Here is a 21723-nt window from a genome sequence, read left to right on the forward strand (position 1 = left end):
CCGAGGAGCGTCTTGACACATGTCAACACTGGGTCTGACTGAGCACCTCCAGGAGAGAGGTCCAAGTAAGAAGCGCCCCGAGGAGCGTCTTGCCACATGTCAACAATGGGTCTGACTGAGGGCCTCCAGGAGAGAAGCCCAAGCAAGAAGCGCCCCGAGGAGCATCTTGCCACATGTCAACACTGGGTCTGACTGAGCGCCTCCAGGAGAGAGGCCCAAGCAAGACACGCCCCGAGGAGCGTCTTGACACATGTCAACACTGGGTCTGACTGAGGGCCTCCATGAGAGAAGCCCAAGCAAGACGTGCCCCGAGGAGCGTCTTGCCACATGTCAACACTGGGTCTGACTGAGTGCCTCCATGAGAGAAGCCCCAGCAAGACGCGCCCCGAGGAGCTTCTTGCCACATGTCAACACTGGGTCTGACTGAGCGCCTCCAGGAGAGAGGCCCAAGCAAGACGCGCCCCGAGGAGCGTCTTGTCACATGTCACTACTCGGTCTGACTGAGCACCTCCAGGAGAGAGGCCCAAGCAAGACGTGCCCCGAGGAGCGTCTTGCCACATGTCAACAATGGGTCTGACTGAGGGCCTCCAGGAGAGAAGCCCAAGCAAGACGCGCCCCGAGGAGCGTCTTGCCACATGTCAACACTGGGTCTGACTGAGCGCCTCCAGGAGAGAGGCCCAAGCAAGACACGCCCCGAGGAGCGTCTTGACACATGTCAACACTGGGTCTGACTGAGGGCCTCCATGAGAGAAGCCCAAGCAAGACGCGCCCCGAGGAGAGTCTTGCCACATGACAACACTGGGTCTGACAGAGGGCATCCAGGAGAGAGGCCCAAGCAATACGCGCCCCGAGGAGCGTCTTGCCACATGTCACCACTTGGTCTGACTGAGCGCCTCCAGGAGAGAGGCCCAAGCAAGAAGCGCCCCGAGGAGCGTCTTGCCACATGTCAGCACTCGGTCTGACTGAGCGCCTCCAGGAGAGAGGCCCAAGCAAGACGCGCCCCGAGGAGCGTCTTGCCACATGTCAACACTGGGTCTGACTGAGGGCCTCCAGGAGAGAGGCCCAAATAAGACGCGCCCCGAGGAGTGTCTTGCCACATGTCAACAATGGGTCTGACTGAGGGCCTCCAGGAGAGAAGCCCAAGCAAGACGCGCCCCGAGGAGTGTCTTGCAACATGTCAGCACTCGGTCTCACTGAGCGACTCCAGGAGAGAGGCCCAAGCAAGACGCGCCCCGAGGAACGTCTTGCCACATGTCAACACTGGGTCTGACTGAGCGCCTCCAGGAGAGAGGCCCGAGGAGCGTCTTGACACATGTCACCTCTGGGTCTGACTGAGCGCCTCCAGGAGAGAGGCCCAAGCAAGAATCGCCCGAGGAGCGTCTTGACACATGTCAACACTGGGTCTGGCTGAGCACCTCCAGGAGAGAGGTCCAAGTAAGAAGCGCCCCGAGGAGCGTCTTGCCACATGTCAACACTGGGTCTGACTGAGTGCCTCCATGAGAGAAGCCCCAGCAAGACGCGCCCCGAGGAGCGTCTTGTCACAAGTTACTACTCGGTCTGACTGAGCGCCTCCAGGAGAGAGGCCCAAGCAAGACGTGCCCCGAGGAGCGTCTTGCCACATGTCACTACTCGGTCTGACTGAGCGCCTCCAGGAGAGAGGTCCAAGCAACACGCGCCCCGAGGAGCGTCTTGCCACATGTCAACACTGGGTCTGACTGAGTGCCTCCATGAGAGAAGCCCCAGCAAGACGCGCCCCGAGGAGCGTCTTGCCACATGTCACTACTCGGTCTGACTGAGCGCCTCCAGGAGAGAGGCCCAAGCAAGACGTGCCCTGAGGAGCGTCTTGCCACATGTCAACAATGGGTCTGACTGAGGGCCTCCAGGAGAGAAGCCCAAGCAAGAAGCGCCCCGAGGAGCGTCTTGCCACATGTCAACACTGGGTCTGACTGAGCGCCTCCAGGAGAGAGGCCCAAGCAAGACACGCCCCGAGGAGCGACTTGACACATGTCAACACTGGGTCTGACTGAGGGCCTCCATGAGAGAAGCCCAAGCAAGACGCGCCCCGAGGAGCGTCTTTCCACATGTCAACACTGGGTCTGACTGAGTGCCTCCATGAGAGAAGCCCCAGCAAGACGCGCCCCGAGGAGGGTCTTGCCACATGTCAACACTGGGTCTGACTGAGCACCTCCAGGAGAGAGGCCCAAGCAAGACGCGCCCCGAGGAGTGTCTTGCCACATGTCAACACTGGGTCTGACTGAGCGCCTCCAGGAGAGAGGCCCGAGGAGCGTCTTGACACATGTCACCTCTGGGTCTGACTGAGCGCCTCCAGGAGCGAGGCCCAAGCAAGAATCGCCTGAGGAGCGTCTTGACACATGTCAACACTGGGTCTGACTGAGCACCTCCAGGAGAGAGGTCCAAGTAAGAAGCGCCCCGAGGAGCGTCTTGCCACATGTCAACACTGGGTCTGACTGAGTGCCTCCATGAGAGAAGCCCCAGCAAGACGCGCCCCGAGGAGCGTCTTGTCACATGTCACTACTCGGTCTGACTGAGCGCCTCCAGGAGAGAGGCCCAAGCAAGACGTGCCCCGAGGAGCGTCTTGCCACATGTCACTACTCGGTCTGACTGAGCGCCCCCAGGAGAGAGGTCCAAGCAACACGCGCCCCGAGGAGCGTCTTGCCACATGTCAACACTGGGTCTGACTGAGTGCCTCCATGAGAGAAGCCCCAGCAAGACGCGCCCCGAGGAGCGTCTTGCCACATGTTACTACTCGGTCTGACTGAGCGCCTCCAGGAGAGAGGCCCAAGCAAGACGTGCCCCGAGGAGCGTCTTGCCACATGTCAACAATGGGTCTGACTGAGGGCCTCCAGGAGAGAACCCCAAGCAAGAAGCGCCCCGAGGAGCGTCTTGCCACATGTCAACACTGGGTCTGACTGAGCGCCTCCAGGAGAGAGGCCCAAGCAAGACACGCCACGAGGAGCGTCTTGACACATGTCAACACTGGGTCTGACTGAGGGCCTCCATGAGAGAATCCCAAGCAAGACGCGCCCCGAGGAGAGTCTTGCCACATGTCAACACTGGGTCTGACAGAGGGCATCCAGGAGAGAGGCCCAAGCAATACGCGCCCCGAGGAGCGTCTTGCCACATGTCAACAATGGGTCTGACTGAGGGCCTCCAGGAGAGAAGCCAAAGCAAGACGCGCCCCGAGGAGCTTCTTTCCACATGTCAACAATGGGTCTTACTGAGGGCCTCCATGAGAGAAGCCCAAGCAAGACGCGCCCCGAGGAGTGTCTTGCCACATGTCAACACTGTGTCTGACTGAACGCCTCCAGGAGAGAGGCCCAAGCAAGACGCGCCCCGAGGAGCGTCTTGCCACGTGTCAACACTGGGTCTGACTGAGTGCCTCCATGAGAGAAGCCCCAGCAAGACGCGCCCCGAGGAGGGTCTTGCCACATGTCAACACTGGGTCTGACTGAGCACCTCCAGGAGAGAGGCCCAAGCAAGACGCGCCCCGAGGAGTGTCTTGCCACATGTCAACACTGGGTCTGACTGAGCGCCTCCAGGAGAGAGGCCCGAGGAGCGTCTTGACACATGTCACTACTCGGTCTGACTGAGCGCCTCCAGGAGAGAGGTCCAAGCAACACGCGCCCCGAGGAGCGTCTTGCCACATGTCAACACTGGGTCTGACTGAGTGCCTCCATGAGAGAAGCCCCAGCAAGACGCGCCCCGAGGAGCGTCTTGCCACATGTCACTACTCGGTCTGACTGAGCGCCTCCAGGAGAGAGGCCCAAGCAAGACGTGCCCTGAGGAGCGTCTTGCCACATGTCAACAATGGGTCTGACTGAGGGCCTCCAGGAGAGAAGCCCAAGCAAGAAGCGCCCCGAGGAGCGTCTTGCCACATGTCAACACTGGGTCTGACTGAGCGCCTCCAGGAGAGAGGCCCAAGCAAGACACGCCCCGAGGAGCGACTTGACACATGTCAACACTGGGTCTGACTGAGGGCCTCCATGAGAGAAGCCCAAGCAAGACGCGCCCCGAGGAGCGTCTTTCCACATGTCAACACTGGGTCTGACTGAGTGCCTCCATGAGAGAAGCCCCAGCAAGACGCGCCCCGAGGAGGGTCTTGCCACATGTCAACACTGGGTCTGACTGAGCACCTCCAGGAGAGAGGCCCAAGCAAGACGCGCCCCGAGGAGTGTCTTGCCACATGTCAACACTGGGTCTGACTGAGCGCCTCCAGGAGAGAGGCCCGAGGAGCGTCTTGACACATGTCACCTCTGGGTCTGACTGAGCGCCTCCAGGAGCGAGGCCCAAGCAAGAATCGCCTGAGGAGCGTCTTGACACATGTCAACACTGGGTCTGACTGAGCACCTCCAGGAGAGAGGTCCAAGTAAGAAGCGCCCCGAGGAGCGTCTTGCCACATGTCAACACTGGGTCTGACTGAGTGCCTCCATGAGAGAAGCCCCAGCAAGACGCGCCCCGAGGAGCGTCTTGTCACATGTCACTACTCGGTCTGACTGAGCGCCTCCAGGAGAGAGGCCCAAGCAAGACGTGCCCCGAGGAGCGTCTTGCCACATGTCACTACTCGGTCTGACTGAGCGCCCCCAGGAGAGAGGTCCAAGCAACACGCGCCCCGAGGAGCGTCTTGCCACATGTCAACACTGGGTCTGACTGAGTGCCTCCATGAGAGAAGCCCCAGCAAGACGCGCCCCGAGGAGCGTCTTGCCACATGTTACTACTCGGTCTGACTGAGCGCCTCCAGGAGAGAGGCCCAAGCAAGACGTGCCCCGAGGAGCGTCTTGCCACATGTCAACAATGGGTCTGACTGAGGGCCTCCAGGAGAGAACCCCAAGCAAGAAGCGCCCCGAGGAGCGTCTTGCCACATGTCAACACTGGGTCTGACTGAGCGCCTCCAGGAGAGAGGCCCAAGCAAGACACGCCACGAGGAGCGTCTTGACACATGTCAACACTGGGTCTGACTGAGGGCCTCCATGAGAGAATCCCAAGCAAGACGCGCCCCGAGGAGAGTCTTGCCACATGTCAACACTGGGTCTGACAGAGGGCATCCAGGAGAGAGGCCCAAGCAATACGCGCCCCGAGGAGCGTCTTGCCACATGTCAACAATGGGTCTGACTGAGGGCCTCCAGGAGAGAAGCCAAAGCAAGACGCGCCCCGAGGAGCTTCTTTCCACATGTCAACAATGGGTCTTACTGAGGGCCTCCATGAGAGAAGCCCAAGCAAGACGCGCCCCGAGGAGTGTCTTGCCACATGTCAACACTGTGTCTGACTGAACGCCTCCAGGAGAGAGGCCCAAGCAAGACGCGCCCCGAGGAGCGTCTTGCCACGTGTCAACACTGGGTCTGACTTAGCGCCTCCAGGAGAGAGGCCCAAGCAAGATGCGCCCCGAGGAGCGTCTTGCCACGTGTCACCACTGGGTCTGACTGAGCTCCTCCAGGAGAGAGGCCCAAGCAAGACGCGCCCAGAGGAGCGTCTTGCCAAATGTCACTACTCGGTCTGACTGAGCGCCTCCAGGAGGGAGGTCCAAACAAGACGCGCCCCGAGGAGCCTCTTGCCACATGTCACTACTCGGTCCGACTGAGCGCCTCCAGGAGAGAGGCCCAAGCAAGACGTGCCCCGAGGAGCGTCTTGCCACATGTCAACACTGGGTCTGACTGAGCGCCTCCAGGAGAGAGGCCCAAGCAAGACACGCCCCGAGGAGCGTCTTGACACATGTCAACACTGGGTCTGACCTAGGGCCTCCATGAGAGAAGCCCAAGCAAGACGCGCCCCGAGGAGAGTCTTGCCACATGTCAACACTGGGTCTGACAGAGGGCATCCAGAAGAGAGGCCCAAGCAAGACGTGCCCCGAGGAGCGTCTTGCCACATGTCAACACTGGGTCTGACTGAGCTTCTCCAGGAGAGAGGCCCAAGCAAGACGCGCCCCGAGGAGCGTCTTGCCACATGTCACCTCTGGGTCTGACTGAGCACCTCCAGGAGAGAGGCCCAAGCAAAACGTGCCCCGAGGAGCGTCTTGTCACATTTCAACACTGGGTCTGACTGAGCGCCTCCGGGAGAGAGGCCCAAGCAAGAAACGCACGAGGAGCGTCTTGCCACATGTCAACACTGGGTCTGACTGAGCGCCTCCAGGAGAGAGGCCCAAGCAAGACGCGCCCAGAGGAGCGTTTTGCCACATGTCAACACTGGGTCTGACAGAGGGCCTCAAGGAGAGAGGCCCAAGCAAGATGCGCCCCGAGGAGCATCTTGCCACATGTCAACAATGGGTCTGACTGAGGGCCTCCAGGAGAGAAGCCCAAGCAAGAAGCGCCCCGAGGAGCGTCTTGCCACATGTCAGCACTCGGTCTTACTGAGCGCCTCCAGGAGAGAGGCCCAAATAAGACGCGCCCCGAGGAGCGTCTTGCCACATGTCAACAATGGGTCTGACTGAGGGCCTCCAGGAGAGAAGCCCAAGCAAGACGCGCCCCGAGGAGCGTCTTGCCACATGTCAGATCTCGGTCTGACTGAGCGCCTCCAGGAGAGAGGCCCAAGCAAGACGTGCTCCGAGGAGCGTCTTGCCACATGTCAACAATGGGTCTGACTGAGCGCCTCCAGGAGAGAGGCCCAAGAGAGACGCGCCCCGAGGAGCGTCTTGCCACATGTGAACACTGGGTCTGACTGAGCGCCTCCAGGAGAGAGGCCCAAGCAAGACGCGCCCCGAGGAGCATCTTGCCACATGTCAACACTGGGTCTGACTGAGCGCCTCCAGGAGAGAGGCCCAAGCAAGACGCGCCTCGAGGAGCGTCTTGTCACATGTCACTACTCGGTCTGACTGAGTGCCTCCAGGAGATAGGCCCAAGCAAGACGTGCCCCGAGGAGCGTCTTGCCACATGTTTACAATGGGTCTGACTGAGGGCCTCCAGGAGAGAAGCCCAAGCAAGAAGCGCCCCGAGGAGCGTCTTGCCACATGTCAACACTGGGTCTGACTGAGCGCCTCCAGGAGAGAGGCCCAAGCAAGACACGCCCCGAGGAGCGTCTTGACACATGTCAACACTGGGTCTGACTGAGGGCCTCCATGAGAGAAGCCCAAGCAAGACGCGCCCCGAGGAGAGTCTTGCCACATGTCAACACTGGGTCTGATTGAGCACCTCCAGGAGAGAGGCCCCAGCAAGACGCGCCCCGAGGAGCGTCTTGCCTTATGTCAGCACTCGGTCTGACTGAGCGCCTCCAGGAGAGAGGCCCAAGCAAGACGCGCCCGGAGGAGCGTCTTGCCACATGTCAGCACTCGGTCTGACTGAGCGCCTCCAGGAGAGAGGCCCAAGCAAGACGCGCCCCGAGGAGCGTCTTGACACATGTCTCCTCTGGGTCTGACTGAGCGCCTCCAGCAAGACGTGCCCCGAGGAGCGTCTTGACACATGACAACACTGGGTCGGACTGAGGAACTCCATGAGAGAAGCCCAAGCAAGACGTGCCCCGAGGAGAGTCTTGCCACATGTCAACACTGGGTTTGACTGAGGGCATTCAGGAGAGAGGCCCAAGCAAGACGCGCCCCGAGGAGCGTCTTGCCACATGTCACCACTGGGTCTGAATGAGCGCCTCCAGGAGAGAGGCCCAAGCAAGACGCGCCCCGAGGAGCGTCTTGTCACATGTCACTACTCGGTCTGACTGAGCGCCTCCAGGAGAGAGGCCCAAGCAAGACGTGCCCCGAGGAGCGTCTTGCCACATGTCAACAATGGGTCTGACTGAGGGCCTCCAGGAGAGAAGCCCAAGCAAGAAGCGCCCCGAGGAGCATCTTGCCACATGTCAACACTGGGTCTGACTGAGCGCCTCCAGGAGAGAGGCCCAAGCAAGACACGCCCCGAGGAGCGTCTTGACACATGTCAACACTGGGTCTGACTGAGGGCCTCCAGGAGAGAAGCCCAAGCAAGACGTGCCCCGAGGAGCGTCTTGCCACATGTCAACACTGGGTCTGACTGAGTGCCTCCATGAGAGAAGCCCCAGCAAGACGCGCCCCGAGGAGCTTCTTGCCACATGTCAACACTGGGTCTGACTGAGCGCCTCCAGGAGAGAGGCCCAAGCAAGACGCGCCCCGAGGAGCGTCTTGTCACATGTCACTACTCGGTCTCACTGAGCACCTCCAGGAGAGAGGCCCAAGCAAGACGTGCCCCGAGGAGCGTCTTGCCACATGTCAACAATGGGTCTGACTGAGGGCCTCCAGGAGAGAAGCCCAAGCAAGACGCGCCCCGAGGAGCGTCTTGCCACATGTCAACACTGGGTCTGACTGAGCGCCTCCAGGAGAGACGCCCAAGCAAGACACGCCCCGAGGAGCGTCTTGACACATGTCAACACTGGGTCTGACTGAGGGCCTCCATGAGAGAAGCCCAAGCAAGACGCGCCCCGAGGAGAGTCTTGCCACATGACAACACTGGGTCTGACAGAGGGCATCCAGGAGAGAGGCCCAAGCAATACGCGCCCCGAGGAGCGTCTTGCCACATGTCACCACTTGGTCTGACTGAGCGCCTCCAGGAGAGAGGCCAAAGCAAGAAGTGCCCCGAGGAGCGTCTTGCCACATGTCAGCACTCGGTCTGACTGAGCGCCTCCAGGAGAGAGGCCCAAGCAAGACGCGCCCCGAGGAGCGTCTTGCCACATGTCAACACTGGGTCTGACTGAGGGCCTCCAGGAGAGAGGCCCAAATAAGACGCGCCCCGAGGAGTGTCTTGCCACATGTCAACAATGGGTCTGACTGAGGGCCTCCAGGAGAGAAGCCCAAGCAAGACGCGCCCCGAGGAGTGTCTTGCAACATGTCAGCACTCGGTCTCACTGAGCGACTCCAGGAGAGAGGCCCATGCAAGACGCGCCCCGAGGAAAGTCTTGCCACATGTCAACACTGGGTCTGACTGAGCGCCTCCAGGAGAGAGGCCCGAGGAGCGTCTTGACACATGTCACCTCTGGGTCTGACTGAGCGCCTCCAGGAGAGAGGCCCAAGCAAGAAACGCCCGAGGAGCGTCTTGACACATGTCAACACTGGGTCTGACTGAGCACCTCCAGGAGAGAGGTCCAAGTAAGAAGCGCCCCGAGGAGCGTCTTGCCACATGTCAACAATGGGTCTGACTGAGGGCCTCCAGGAGAGAAGCCCAAGCAAGAAGCGCCCCGAGGAGCATCTTGCCACATGTCAACACTGGGTCTGACTGAGCGCCTCCAGGAGAGAGGCCCAAGCAAGACACGCCCCGAGGAGCGTCTTGACACATGTCAACACTGGGTCTGACTGAGGGCCTCCATGAGAGAAGCCCAAGCAAGACGTGCCCCGAGGAGCGTCTTGCCACATGTCAACACTGGGTCTGACTGAGTGCCTCCATGAGAGAAGCCCCAGCAAGACGCGCCCCGAGGAGCTTCTTGCCACATGTCAACACTGGGTCTGACTGAGCGCCTCCAGGAGAGAGGCCCAAGCAAGACGCGCCCCGAGGAGCGTCTTGTCACATGTCACTACTCGGTCTGACTGAGCACCTCCAGGAGAGAGGCCCAAGCAAGACGTGCCCCAGGAGCGTCTTGCCACATGTCAACAATGGGTCTGACTGAGGGCCTCCAGGAGAGAAGCCCAAGCAAGACGCGCCCCGAGGAGCGTCTTGCCACATGTAAACACTGGGTCTGACTGAGCGCCTCCAGGAGAGAGGCCCAAGCAAGACACGCCCAGAGGAGCGTCTTGACACATGTCAACACTGGGTCTGACTGAGGGCCTCCATGAGAGAAGCCCAAGCAAGACGCTCCCCGAGGAGAGTCTTGCCACATGACAACACTGGGTCTGACAGAGGGCATCCAGGAGAGAGGCCCAAGCAATACGCGCCCCGAGGAGCGTCTTGCCACATGTCACCACTTGGTCTGACTGAGCGCCTCCAGGAGAGAGGCCCAAGCAAGAAGCGCCCCGAGGAGCGTCTTGCCACATGTCAGCACTCGGTCTGACTGAGCGCCTCCAGGAGAGAGGCCCAAGCAAGACGCGCCCCGAGGAGCGTCTTGCCACATGTCAACACTGGGTCTGACTGAGGGCCTCCAGGAGAGAGGCCCAAATAAGACGCGCCCCGAGGAGTGTCTTGCCACATGTCAACAATGGGTCTGACTGAGGGCCTCCAGGAGAGAAGCCCAAGCAAGACGCGCCCCGAGGAGTGTCTTGCAACATGTCAGCACTCGGTCTCACTGAGCGACTCCAGGAGAGAGGCCCAAGCAAGACGCGCCCCGAGGAGCGTCTTGCCACATGTCAACACTGGGTCTGACTGAGCGCCTCCAGGAGAGAGGCCCGAGGAGCGTCTTGACACATGTCACCTCTGGGTCTGACTGAGCGCCTCCAGGAGAGAGTCCCAAGCAAGAATCGCCCGAGGAGCGTCTTGACACATGTCAACACTGGGTCTGACTGAGCACCTCCAGGAGAGAGGTCCAAGTAAGAAGCGCCCCGAGGAGCGTCTTGCCACATGTCAACACTGGGTCTGACTGAGTGCCTCCATGAGAGAAGCCCCAGCAAGACGCGCCCCGAGGAGCGTCTTGTCACAAGTTACTACTCGGTCTGACTGAGCGCCTCCAGGAGAGAGGCCCAAGCAAGACGTGCCCCGAGGAGCATCTTGCCACATGTCACTACTCGGTCTGACTGAGCGCCTCCAGGAGAGAGGTCCAAGCAACACGCGCCCCGAGGAGCGTCTTGCCACATGTCAACACTGGGTCTGACTGAGTGCCTCCATGAAAGAAGCCCCAGCAAGACGCGCCCCGAGGAGCGTCTTGCCACATGTCACTACTCGGTCTGACTGAGCGCCTCCAGGAGAGAGGCCCAAGCAAGACGTGCCCCGAGGAGCGTCTTGCCACATGTCAACAATGGGTCTGACTGAGGGCCTCCAGGAGAGAAGCCCAAGCAAGAAGCGCCCCGAGGAGCGTCTTGCCACATGTCAACACTGGGTCTGACTGAGCGCCTCCAGGAGAGAGGCCCAAGCAAGACACGCCCCGAGGAGCGACTTGACACATGTCAACACTGGGTCTGACTGAGGGCCTCCATGAGAGAAGCCCAAGCAAGACGCGCCCCGAGGAGCGTCTTTCCACATGTCAACACTGGGTCTGACTGAGTGCCTCCATGAGAGAAGCCCCAGCAAGACGCACCCCAAGGAGGGTCTTGCCACATGTCAACACTGGGTCTGACTGAGCACCTCCAGGAGAGAGGCCCAAGCAAGACGCGCCCCGAGGAGCGTCTTGCCACATGTCAACACTGGGTCTGACTGAGCGCCTCCAGGAGAGAGGCCCGAGGAGCGTCTTGACACATGTCACCTCTGGGTCTGACTGAGCGCCTCCAGGAGTGAGGCCCAAGCAAGAATCGCCTGAGGAGCGTCTTGACACATGTCAACACTGGGTCTGACTGAGCACCTCCAGGAGAGAGGTCCAAGTAAGAAGCGCCCCGAGGAGCGTCTTGCCACATGTCAACACTGGGTCTGACTGAGTGCCTCCATGAGAGAAGCCCCAGCAAGACGCGCCCCGAGGAGCGTCTTGTCACATGTCACTACTCGGTCTGACTGAGCGCCTCCAGGAGAGAGGCCCAAGCAAGACGTGCCCCGAGGAGCGTCTTGCCACATGTCACTACTCGGTCTGACTGAGCGCCCCCAGGAGAGAGGTCCAAGCAACACGCGCCCCGAGGAGCGTCTTGCCACATGTCAACACTGGGTCTGACTGAGTGCCTCCATGAGAGAAGCCCCAGCAAGACGCGCCCCGAGGAGCGTCTTGCCACATGTTACTACTCGGTCTGACTGAGCGCCTCCAGGAGAGAGGCCCAAGCAAGACGAGCCCCGAGGAGCGTCTTGCCAAATGTCAACAATGGGTCTGACTGAGGGCCTCCAGGAGAGAACCCCAAGCAAGAAGCGCCCCGAGGAGCGTCTTGCCACATGTCAACACTGGGTCTGACTGAGCGCCTCCAGGAGAGAGGCCCAAGCAAGACACGCCACGAGGAGCGTCTTGACACATGTCAACACTGGGTCTGACTGAGGGCCTCCATGAGAGAATCCCAAGCAAGACGCGCCCCGAGGAGAGTCTTGCCACATGTCAACACTGGGTCTGACAGAGGGCATCCAGGAGAGAGGCCCAAGCAATACGCGCCCCGAGGAGCGTCTTGCCACATGTCAACAATGGGTCTGACTGAGGGCCTCCAGGAGAGAAGCCAAAGCAAGACGCGCCCCGAGGAGCTTCTTTCCACATGTCAACAATGGGTCTTACTGAGGGCCTCCATGAGAGAAGCCCAAGCAAGACGCGCCCCGAGGAGTGTCTTGCCACATGTCAACACTGTGTCTGACTGAACGCCTCCAGGAGAGAGGCCCAAGCAAGACGCGCCCCGAGGAGCGTCTTGCCACGTGTCAACACTGGGTCTGACTTAGCGCCTCCAGGAGAGAGGCCCAAGCAAGATGCGCCCCGAGGAGCGTCTTGCCACGTGTCACCACTGGGTCTGACTGAGCTCCTCCAGGAGAGAGGCCCAAGCAAGACGCGCCCAGAGGAGCGTCTTGCCAAATGTCACTACTCGGTCTGACTGAGCGCCTCCAGGAGGGAGGTCCAAACAAGACGCGCCCCGAGGAGCCTCTTGCCACATGTCACTACTCGGTCTGACTGAGCGGCTCCAGGAGAGAGGCCCAAGCAAGACGTGCCCCGAGGAGCGTCTTGCCACATGTCAACACTGGGTCTGACTGAGCGCCTCCAGGAGAGAGGCCCAAGCAAGACACGCCCCGAGGAGCGTCTTGACACATGTCAACACTGGGTCTGACTGAGGGCCTCCATGAGAGAAGCCCCAGCAAGACGCGCCCCGAGGAGCTTCTTGTCACATGTCAACACTGGGTCTGACTGAGCGCCTCCAGGAGAGAGGCCCAAGCAAGACGCGCCCCGAGGAGCGTCTTGTCACATGTCACTACTCGGTCTGACTGAGCACCTCCAGGAGAGAGGCCCAAGCGAGACGTGCCCCGAGGAGCGTCTTGCCACATGTCAACAATGGGTCTGACTGAGGGCCTCCAGGAGAGAAGCCCAAGCAAGACGCGCCCCGAGGAGCGTCTTGCCACATGTAAACACTGGGTCTGACTGAGCGCCTCCAGGAGAGAGGCCCAAGCAAGACACGCCCCGAGGAGCGTCTTGACACATGTCAACACTGGGTCTGACTGAGGGCCTCCATGAGAGAAGCCCAAGCAAGACGCGCCCCGAGGAGAGTCTTGCCACATGACAACACTGGGTCTGACAGAGGGCATCCAGGAGAGAGGCCCAAGCAATACGCGCCCCGAGGAGCGTCTTGCCACATGTCACCACTTGGTCTGACTGAGCGCCTCCAGGAGAGAGGCCCAAGCAAGAAGCGCCCCGAGGAGCGTCTTGCCACATGTCAGCACTCGGTCTGACTGAGCGCCTCCAGGAGAGAGGCCCAAGCAAGACGCGCCCCGAGGAGCGTCTTGCCACATGTCAACACTGGGTCTGACTGAGGGCCTCCAGGAGAGAGGCCCAAATAAGACGCGCCCCGAGGAGTGTCTTGCTACATGTCAACAATGGGTCTGACTGAGGGCCTCCAGGAGAGAAGCCCAAGCAAGACGCGCCCCGAGGAGTGTCTTGCAACATGTCAGCACTCGGTCTCACTGAGCGACTCCAGGAGAGAGGCCCAAGCAAGACGCGCCCCGAGGAGCGTCTTGCCACATGTCAACACTGGGTCTGACTGAGCGCCTCCAGGAGAGAGGCCCGAGGAGCGTCTTGACACATGTCACCTCTGGGTCTGACTGAGCGCCTCCAGGAGAGAGGCCCAAGCAAGAATCGCCCGAGGAGCGTCTTGACACATGTCAACACTGGGTCTGACTGAGCACCTCCAGGAGAGAGGTCCAAGTAAGAAGCGCCCCGAGGAGCGTCTTGCCACATGTCAACACTGGGTCTGACTGAGTGCCTCCATGAGAGAAGCCCCAGCAAGACGCGCCCCGAGGAGCGTCTTGTCACAAGTTACTACTCGGTCTGACTGAGCGCCTCCAGGAGAGAGGCCCAAGCAAGACGTGCCCCGAGGAGCGTCTTGCCACATGTCACTACTCGGTCTGACTGAGCGCCTCCAGGAGAGAGGTCCAAGCAACACGCGCCCCGAGGAGCGTCTTGCCACATGTCAACACTGGGTCTGACTGAGTGCCTCCATGAGAGAAGCCCCAGCAAGACGCGCCCCGAGGAGCGTCTTGCCACATGTCACTACTCGGTCTGACTGAGCGCCTCCAGGAGAGAGGCCCAAGCAAGACGTGCCCCGAGGAGCGTCTTGCCACATGTCAACAATGGGTCTGACTGAGGGCCTCCAGGAGAGAAGCCCAAGCAAGAAGCGCCCCGAGGAGCGTCTTGCCACATGTCAACACTGGGTCTGACTGAGCGCCTCCAGGAGAGAGGCCCAAGCAAGACACGCCCCGAGGAGCGACTTGACACATGTCAACACTGGGTCTGACTGAGGGCCTCCATGAGAGAAGCCCAAGCAAGACGCGCCCCGAGGAGCGTCTTTCCACATGTCAACACTGGGTCTGACTGAGTGCCTCCATGAGAGAAGCCCCAGCAAGACGCGCCCCGAGGAGGGTCTTGCCACATGTCAACACTGGGTCTGACTGAGCACCTCCAGGAGAGAGGCCCAAGCAAGACGCGCCCCGAGGAGCGTCTTGCCACATGTCAACACTGGGTCTGACTGAGCGCCTCCAGGAGAGAGGCCCGAGGAGCGTCTTGACACATGTCACCTCTGGGTCTGACTGAGCGCCTCCAGGAGTGAGGCCCAAGCAAGAATCGCCTGAGGAGCGTCTTGACACATGTCAACACTGGGTCTGAATGAGCACCTCCAGGAGAGAGGTCCAAGTAAGAAGCGCCCCGAGGAGCGTCTTGCCACATGTCAACACTGGGTCTGACTGAGTGCCTCCATGAGAGAAGCCCCAGCAAGACGCGCCCCGAGGAGCGTCTTGTCACATGTCACTACTCGGTCTGACTGAGCGCCTCCAGGAGAGAGGCCCAAGCAAGACGTGCCCCGAGGAGCGTCTTGCCACATGTCACTACTCGGTCTGACTGAGCGCCCCCAGGAGAGAGGTCCAAGCAACACGCGCCCCGAGGAGCGTCTTGCCACATGTCAACACTGGGTCTGACTGAGTGCCTCCATGAGAGAAGCCCCAGCAAGACGCGCCCCGAGGAGCGTCTTGCCACATGTTACTACTCGGTCTGACTGAGCGCCTCCAGGAGAGAGGCCCAAGCAAGACGTGCCCCGAGGAGCGTCTTGCCACATGTCAACAATGGGTCTGACTGAGCTTCTCCAGGAGAGAGGCCCAAGCAAGACGCGCCCCGAGGAGCGTCTTGCCATATGTCACCTCTGGGTCTGACTGAGCACCTCCAGGAGAGAGGCCCAAGCAAAACGTGCCCCGAGGAGCGTCTTGTCACATTTCAACACTGGGTCTGACTGAGCGCCTCCGGGAGAGAGGCCCAAGCAAGAAACGCACGAGGAGCGTCTTGCCACATGTCAACACTGGGTCTGACAGAGGGCATCCAGGAGAGAGGCCCAAGCAATACGCGCCCCGAGGAGCGTCTTGCCACATGTCAACAATGGGTCTGACTGAGGGCCTCCAGGAGAGAAGCCAAAGCAAGACGCGCCCCGAGGAGCTTCTTTCCACATGTCAACAATGGGTCTTACTGAGGGCCTCCATGAGAGAAGCCCAAGCAAGACGCGCCCCGAGGAGTGTCTTGCCACATGTCAACACTGTGTCTGACTGAACGCCTCCAGGAGAGAGGCCCAAGCAAGACGCGCCCCGAGGGGCGTCTTGCCACGTGTCAACACTGGGTCTGACTTAGCGCCTCCAGGAGAGAGGCCCAAGCAAGATGCGCCCCGAGGAGCGTCTTGCCACGTGTCACCACTGGGTCTGACTGAGCTCCTCCAGGAGAGAGGCCCAAGCAAGACGCGCCCAGAGGAGCGTCTTGCCAAATGTCACTACTCGGTCTGACTGAGCGCCTCCAGGAGGGAGGTCCAAACAAGACGCGCCCCGAGGAGCCTCTTGCCACATGTCACTACTTGGTCTGACTGAGCGCCTCCAGGAGAGAGGCCCAAGCAAGACATGCCCCGAGGAGCGTCTTGCCACATGTCAACACTGGGTCTGACTGAGCGCCTCCAGGAGAGAGGCCCAAGCAAGACACGCCCCGAGGAGAGTCTTGACACATGTCAACACTGGGTCTGACTGAGGGCCTCCATGAGAGAAGCCCAAGCAAGACGCGCCCCGAGGAGAGTCTTGCCACATGTCAACACTGGGTCTGACAGAGGGCATCCAGGAGAGAGGCCCAAGCAAGACGTGCCCCGAGGAGCGTCTTGCCACATGTCAACACTGGGTCTGACTGAGCTTCTCCAGGAGAGAGGCCCAAGCAAGACGCGCCCCGAGGAGCGTCTTGCCATATGTCACCTCTGGGTCTGACTGAGTGCCTCCATGAGAGAAGCCCCAGCAAGACGCGCCCCGAGGAGCGTCTTGCCACATGTCACTACTCGGTCTGACTGAGCGCCTCCAGGAGAGAGGTCCAAGCAACACGCGCCCCGAGGAGCGTCTTGCCACATGTCAACACTGGGTCTGACTGAGTGCCTCCATGAGAGAAGCCCCAGCAAGACGCGCCCCGAGGAGCGTCTTGCCACATGTCACTACTCGGTCTGACTGAGCGCCTCCAGGAGAGAGGCCCAAGCAAGACGTGCCCCGAGGAGCGTCTTGCCACATGTCAACAATGGGTCTGACTGAGGGCCTCCAGGAGAGAAGCCCAAGCAAGAAGCGCCCCGAGGAGCGTCTTGCCACATGTCAACACTGGGTCTGACTGAGCGCCTCCAGGAGAGAGGCCCAAGCAAGACACGCCCCGAGGAGCGACTTGACACATGTCAACACTGGGTCTGACTGAGGGCCTCCATGAGAGAAGCCCAAGCAAGACGCGCCCCGAGGAGCGTCTTTCCACATGTCAACACTGGGTCTGACTGAGTGCCTCCATGAGAGAAGCCCCAGCAAGACGCGCCCCGAGGAGGGTCTTGCCACATGTCAACACTGGGTCTGACTGAGCACCTCCAGGAGAGAGGCCCAAGCAAGACGCGCCCCGAGGAGCGTCTTGCCACATGTCAACACTGGGTCTGACTGAGCGCCTCCAGGAGAGAGGCCCGAGGAGCGTCTTGACACATGTCACCTCTGGGTCTGACTGAGCGCCTCCAGGAGTGAGGCCCAAGCAAGAATCGCCTGAGGAGCGTCTTGACACATGTCAACACTGGGTCTGAATGAGCACCTCCAGGAGAGAGGTCCAAGTAAGAAGCGCCCCGAGGAGCGTCTTGCCACATGTCAACACTGGGTCTGACTGAGTGCCTCCATGAGAGAAGCCCCAGCAAGACGCGCCCCGAGGAGCGTCTTGTCACATGTCACTACTCGGTCTGACTGAGCGCCTCCAGGAGAGAGGCCCAAGCAAGACGTGCCCCGAGGAGCGTCTTGCCACATGTCACTACTCGGTCTGACTGAGCGCCCCCAGGAGAGAGGTCCAAGCAACACGCGCCCCGAGGAGCGTCTTGCCACATGTCAACACTGGGTCTGACTGAGTGCCTCCATGAGAGAAGCCCCAGCAAGACGCGCCCCGAGGAGCGTCTTGCCACATGTTACTACTCGGTCTGACTGAGCGCCTCCAGGAGAGAGGCCCAAGCAAGACGTGCCCCGAGGAGCGTCTTGCCACATGTCAACAATGGGTCTGACTGAGGGCCTCCAGGAGAGAACCCCAAGCAAGAAGCGCCCCGAGGAGCGTCTTGCCACATGTCAACACTGGGTCTGACTGAGCGCCTCCAGGAGAGAGGCCCAAGCAAGACACGCCACGAGGAGCGTCTTGACACATGTCAACACTGGGTCTGACTGAGGGCCTCCATGAGAGAATCCCAAGCAAGACGCGCCCCGAGGAGAGTCTTGCCACATGTCAACACTGGGTCTGACAGAGGGCATCCAGGAGAGAGGCCCAAGCAATACGCGCCCCGAGGAGCGTCTTGCCACATGTCAACAATGGGTCTGACTGAGGGCCTCCAGGAGAGAAGCCAAAGCAAGACGCGCCCCGAGGAGCTTCTTTCCACATGTCAACAATGGGTCTTACTGAGGGCCTCCATGAGAGAAGCCCAAGCAAGACGCGCCCCGAGGAGTGTCTTGCCACATGTCAACACTGTGTCTGACTGAACGCCTCCAGGAGAGAGGCCCAAGCAAGACGCGCCCCGAGGAGCGTCTTGCGACGTGTCAACACTGGGTCTGACTTAGCGCCTCCAGGAGAGAGGCCCAAGCAAGATGCGCCCCGAGGAGCGTCTTGCCACGTGTCACCACTGGGTCTGACTGAGCTCCTCCAGGAGAGAGGCCCAAGCAAGACGCGCCCAGAGGAGCGTCTTGCCAAATGTCACTACTCGGTCTGACTGAGCGCCTCCAGGAGGGAGGTCCAAACAAGACGCGCCCCGAGGAGCCTCTTGCCACATGTCACTACTTGGTCTGACTGAGCGCCTCCAGGAGAGAGGCCCAAGCAAGACATGCCCCGAGGAGCGTCTTGCCACATGTCAACACTGGGTCTGACTGAGCACCTCCAGGAGAGAGGCCCAAGCAAGACACGCCCCGAGGAGCGTCTTGACACATGTCAACACTGGGTCTGACTGAGGGCCTCCATGAGAGAAGCCCAATCAAGACGCGCCCCGAGGAGAGTCTTGCCACATGTCAACACTGGGTCTGACAGAGGGCATCCAGGAGAGAGGCCCAAGCAAGACGTGCCCCGAGGAGCGTCTTGCCACATGTCAACACTGGGTCTGACTGAGCTTCTCCAGGAGAGAGGCCCAAGCAAGACGCGCCCCGAGGAGCGTCTTGCCATATGTCACCTCTGGGTCTGACTGAGCACCTCCAGGAGAGAGGCCCAAGCAAAACGTGCCCCGAGGAGCGTCTTGTCACATTTCAACACTGGGTCTGACTGAGCGCCTCCGGGAGAGAGGCCCAAGCAAGAAACGCACGAGGAGCGTCTTGCCACATGTCAACACTGGGTCTGACTGAGCGCCTCCAGGAGATAGGCCCAAGCAAGACGCGCCCAGAGGAGCGTTTTGCCACATGTCAACACTGGGTCTGACAGAGGGCCTCAAGGAGAGAGGCCCAAGCAAGATGCGCCCCGAGGAGCATCTTGCCACATGTCAACAATGGGTCTGACTGAGGGCCTCCTGGAGAGAAGCCCAAGCAAGAAGCGCCCCGAGGAGCGTCTTGCCACATGTCAGATCTCGGTCTGACTGAGCGCCTCCAGGAGAGAGGCCCAAGCAAGACGTGCTCCGAGGAGCGTCTTGCCACATGTCAACAATGGGTCTGACTGAGCGCCTCCAGGAGAGAGGCCCAAGAGAGACGCGCCCCGAGGAGCGTCTTGCCACATGTGAACACTGGGTCTGACTGAGCGCCTCCCGGAGAGAGGCCCAAGCAAGAAGCGCCCCGAGGAGCGTCTTGACACATGTCACTACTCGGTCTGACTGAGTGCCTCCAGGAGATAGGCCCAAGCAAGACGTGCCCCGAGGAGGGTCTTGCCACATGTTTACAATGGGTCTGACTGAGGGCCTCCAGGAGAGAAGCCCAAGCAAGAAGCGCCCCGAGGAGCGTCTTGCCACATGTCAACACTGGGTCTGACTGAGCGCCTCCAGGAGAGAGGCCCAAGCAAGACACGCCCCGAGGAGCGTCTTGACACATGTCAACACTGGGTCTGACTGAGGGCCTCCATGAGAGAAGCCCAAGCAAGACGCGCCCCGAGGAGAGTCTTGCCACATGTCAACACTGGGTCTGACAGAGGGCATCCAGGAGAGAGGCCCAAGCAATACGCGCCCCGAGGAGCGTCTTGCCACTTGTCACCACTGGGTCTGACTGAGCGCCTCCAGGAGACAGGCCCAAGCAAGAAGCGCCCCGAGGAGCGTCTTGCCACGTGTCAACACTGGGTCTGATTGAGGGCCTTCTGGAGAGAGGCCCAAGCAAGACGCGCCCAGAGGAGCGTCTTGCCTTATGTCAGCACTCGGTCTGACTGAGCGCCTCCAGGAGAGAGGCCCAAGCAAGACGCGCCCGGAGGAGCGTCTTGTCACATGTCAGCACTCGGTCTGACTGAGCGCCTCCAGGAGAGAGGCCCAAGCAAGACGCGCCCCGAGGAGCGTCTTGACACATGTCTCCTCTGGGTCTGACTGAGCGCCTCCAGGAGAGAGAACCAAGCAAGACGTGCCCCGAGGAGCGTCTTGTCACATGTCAACAATGGGTCTGACTGAGTGCCTCCATGAGAGAAGCCCCAGCAAGAAGCGCCCCGAGGAGCGTCTTGCCACATGTCAACACTGGGTCTGACTGAGCACCTCCAGGAGAGAGGCCCAAGCAAGACGCACCCCGAGGAGGGTCTTGCCACATGTCAACACTGGGTCTGACTGAGCGCCTCCAGGAGAGAGGCCCGAGGAGCGTCTTGCCACATGTCACCTCTGGGTCTGACTGAGCGCATCCAGGAGAAAGGCCCAAGCAAGAAACGCCCGAGGAGCTTCTTGACACATGTCAACACTGGGTCTGACTGAGCGCTTCCAGGAGAGAGGTCCAAGCAACACGCGCCCCGAGGAGCGTCTTGCCACATGTCAACACTGGGTCTGACTGAGCGCCTCCATGAGAGAAGCCCCAGCAAGACGCGCCCCGAGGAGCGTCTTGTCACATGTCACAACTCGGTCTGACTGAGCGCCTCCAGGAGAGAGGCCCAAGCAAGACGTGCCCCGAGGAGCGTCTTGCCACATGTCAACAATGGGTCTGACTGAGGGCCTCCAGGAGAGAAGCCCAAGCAAGAAGCGCCCCGAGGAGCGTCTTGCCACATGTCAACACTGGGTCTGACTGAGCGCCTCCAGGAGAGAGGCCCAAGGAAGACGTGCCCCGAGGACCTTCTTGCCACATGTCAGCACTGGGTCTGACTGAGCTCCTCCAGGAGAGAGGTCCAAGAAAGACGTGCCCCGAGGAGCGTCTTGCCACATGTCAGCACTCGGTCTGACTGAGCGCCTCCAGGAGAGAGGCCCAAGCAAGACGCGCACCGAGGACCTTCTTGCCACATGTCAGCACTGGGTCTGACTGAGCTCCTCCAGGAGAGAGGTCCAAGAAAGACGTGCCCCGAGGAGCGTCTTGCCACATGTCAGCACTCGGTCTGACTGAGCGCCTCCATGAGAGAAGCCCAAGCAAGACGCGCCCCGAGGAGAGTCTTGCCACATGTCAACACTGGGTCTGACAGAGGGCATCCAGGAGAGAGGCCCAAGCAATACGCGCCCCGAGGAGCGTCTTGCCACTTGTCACCACTGGGTCTGACTGAGCGCCTCCAGGAGACAGGCCCAAGCAAGAAGCGCCCCGAGGAGCGTCTTGCCACGTGTCAACACTGGGTCTGATTGAGGGCCTTCTGGAGAGAGGCCCAAGCAAGACGCGCCCAGAGGAGCGTCTTGCCTTATGTCAGCACTCGGTCTGACTGAGCGCCTCCAGGAGAGAGGCCCAAGCAAGACGCGCCCGGAGGAGCGTCTTGTCACATGTCAGCACTCGGTCTGACTGAGCGCCTCCAGGAGAGAGGCCCAAGCAAGACGCGCCCCGAGGAGCGTCTTGACACATGTCTCCTCTGGGTCTGACTGAGCGCCTCCAGGAGAGAGAACCAAGCAAGACGTGCCCCGAGGAGCGTCTTGTCACATGTCAACAATGGGTCTGACTGAGTGCCTCCATGAGAGAA

The sequence above is a fragment of the Nothobranchius furzeri genome, chromosome 17 (assembly GCF_043380555.1).
Source record: "Nothobranchius furzeri strain GRZ-AD chromosome 17, NfurGRZ-RIMD1, whole genome shotgun sequence".
In the NCBI taxonomy this organism is placed as follows: Eukaryota; Metazoa; Chordata; class Actinopteri; order Cyprinodontiformes; family Nothobranchiidae; genus Nothobranchius; species Nothobranchius furzeri.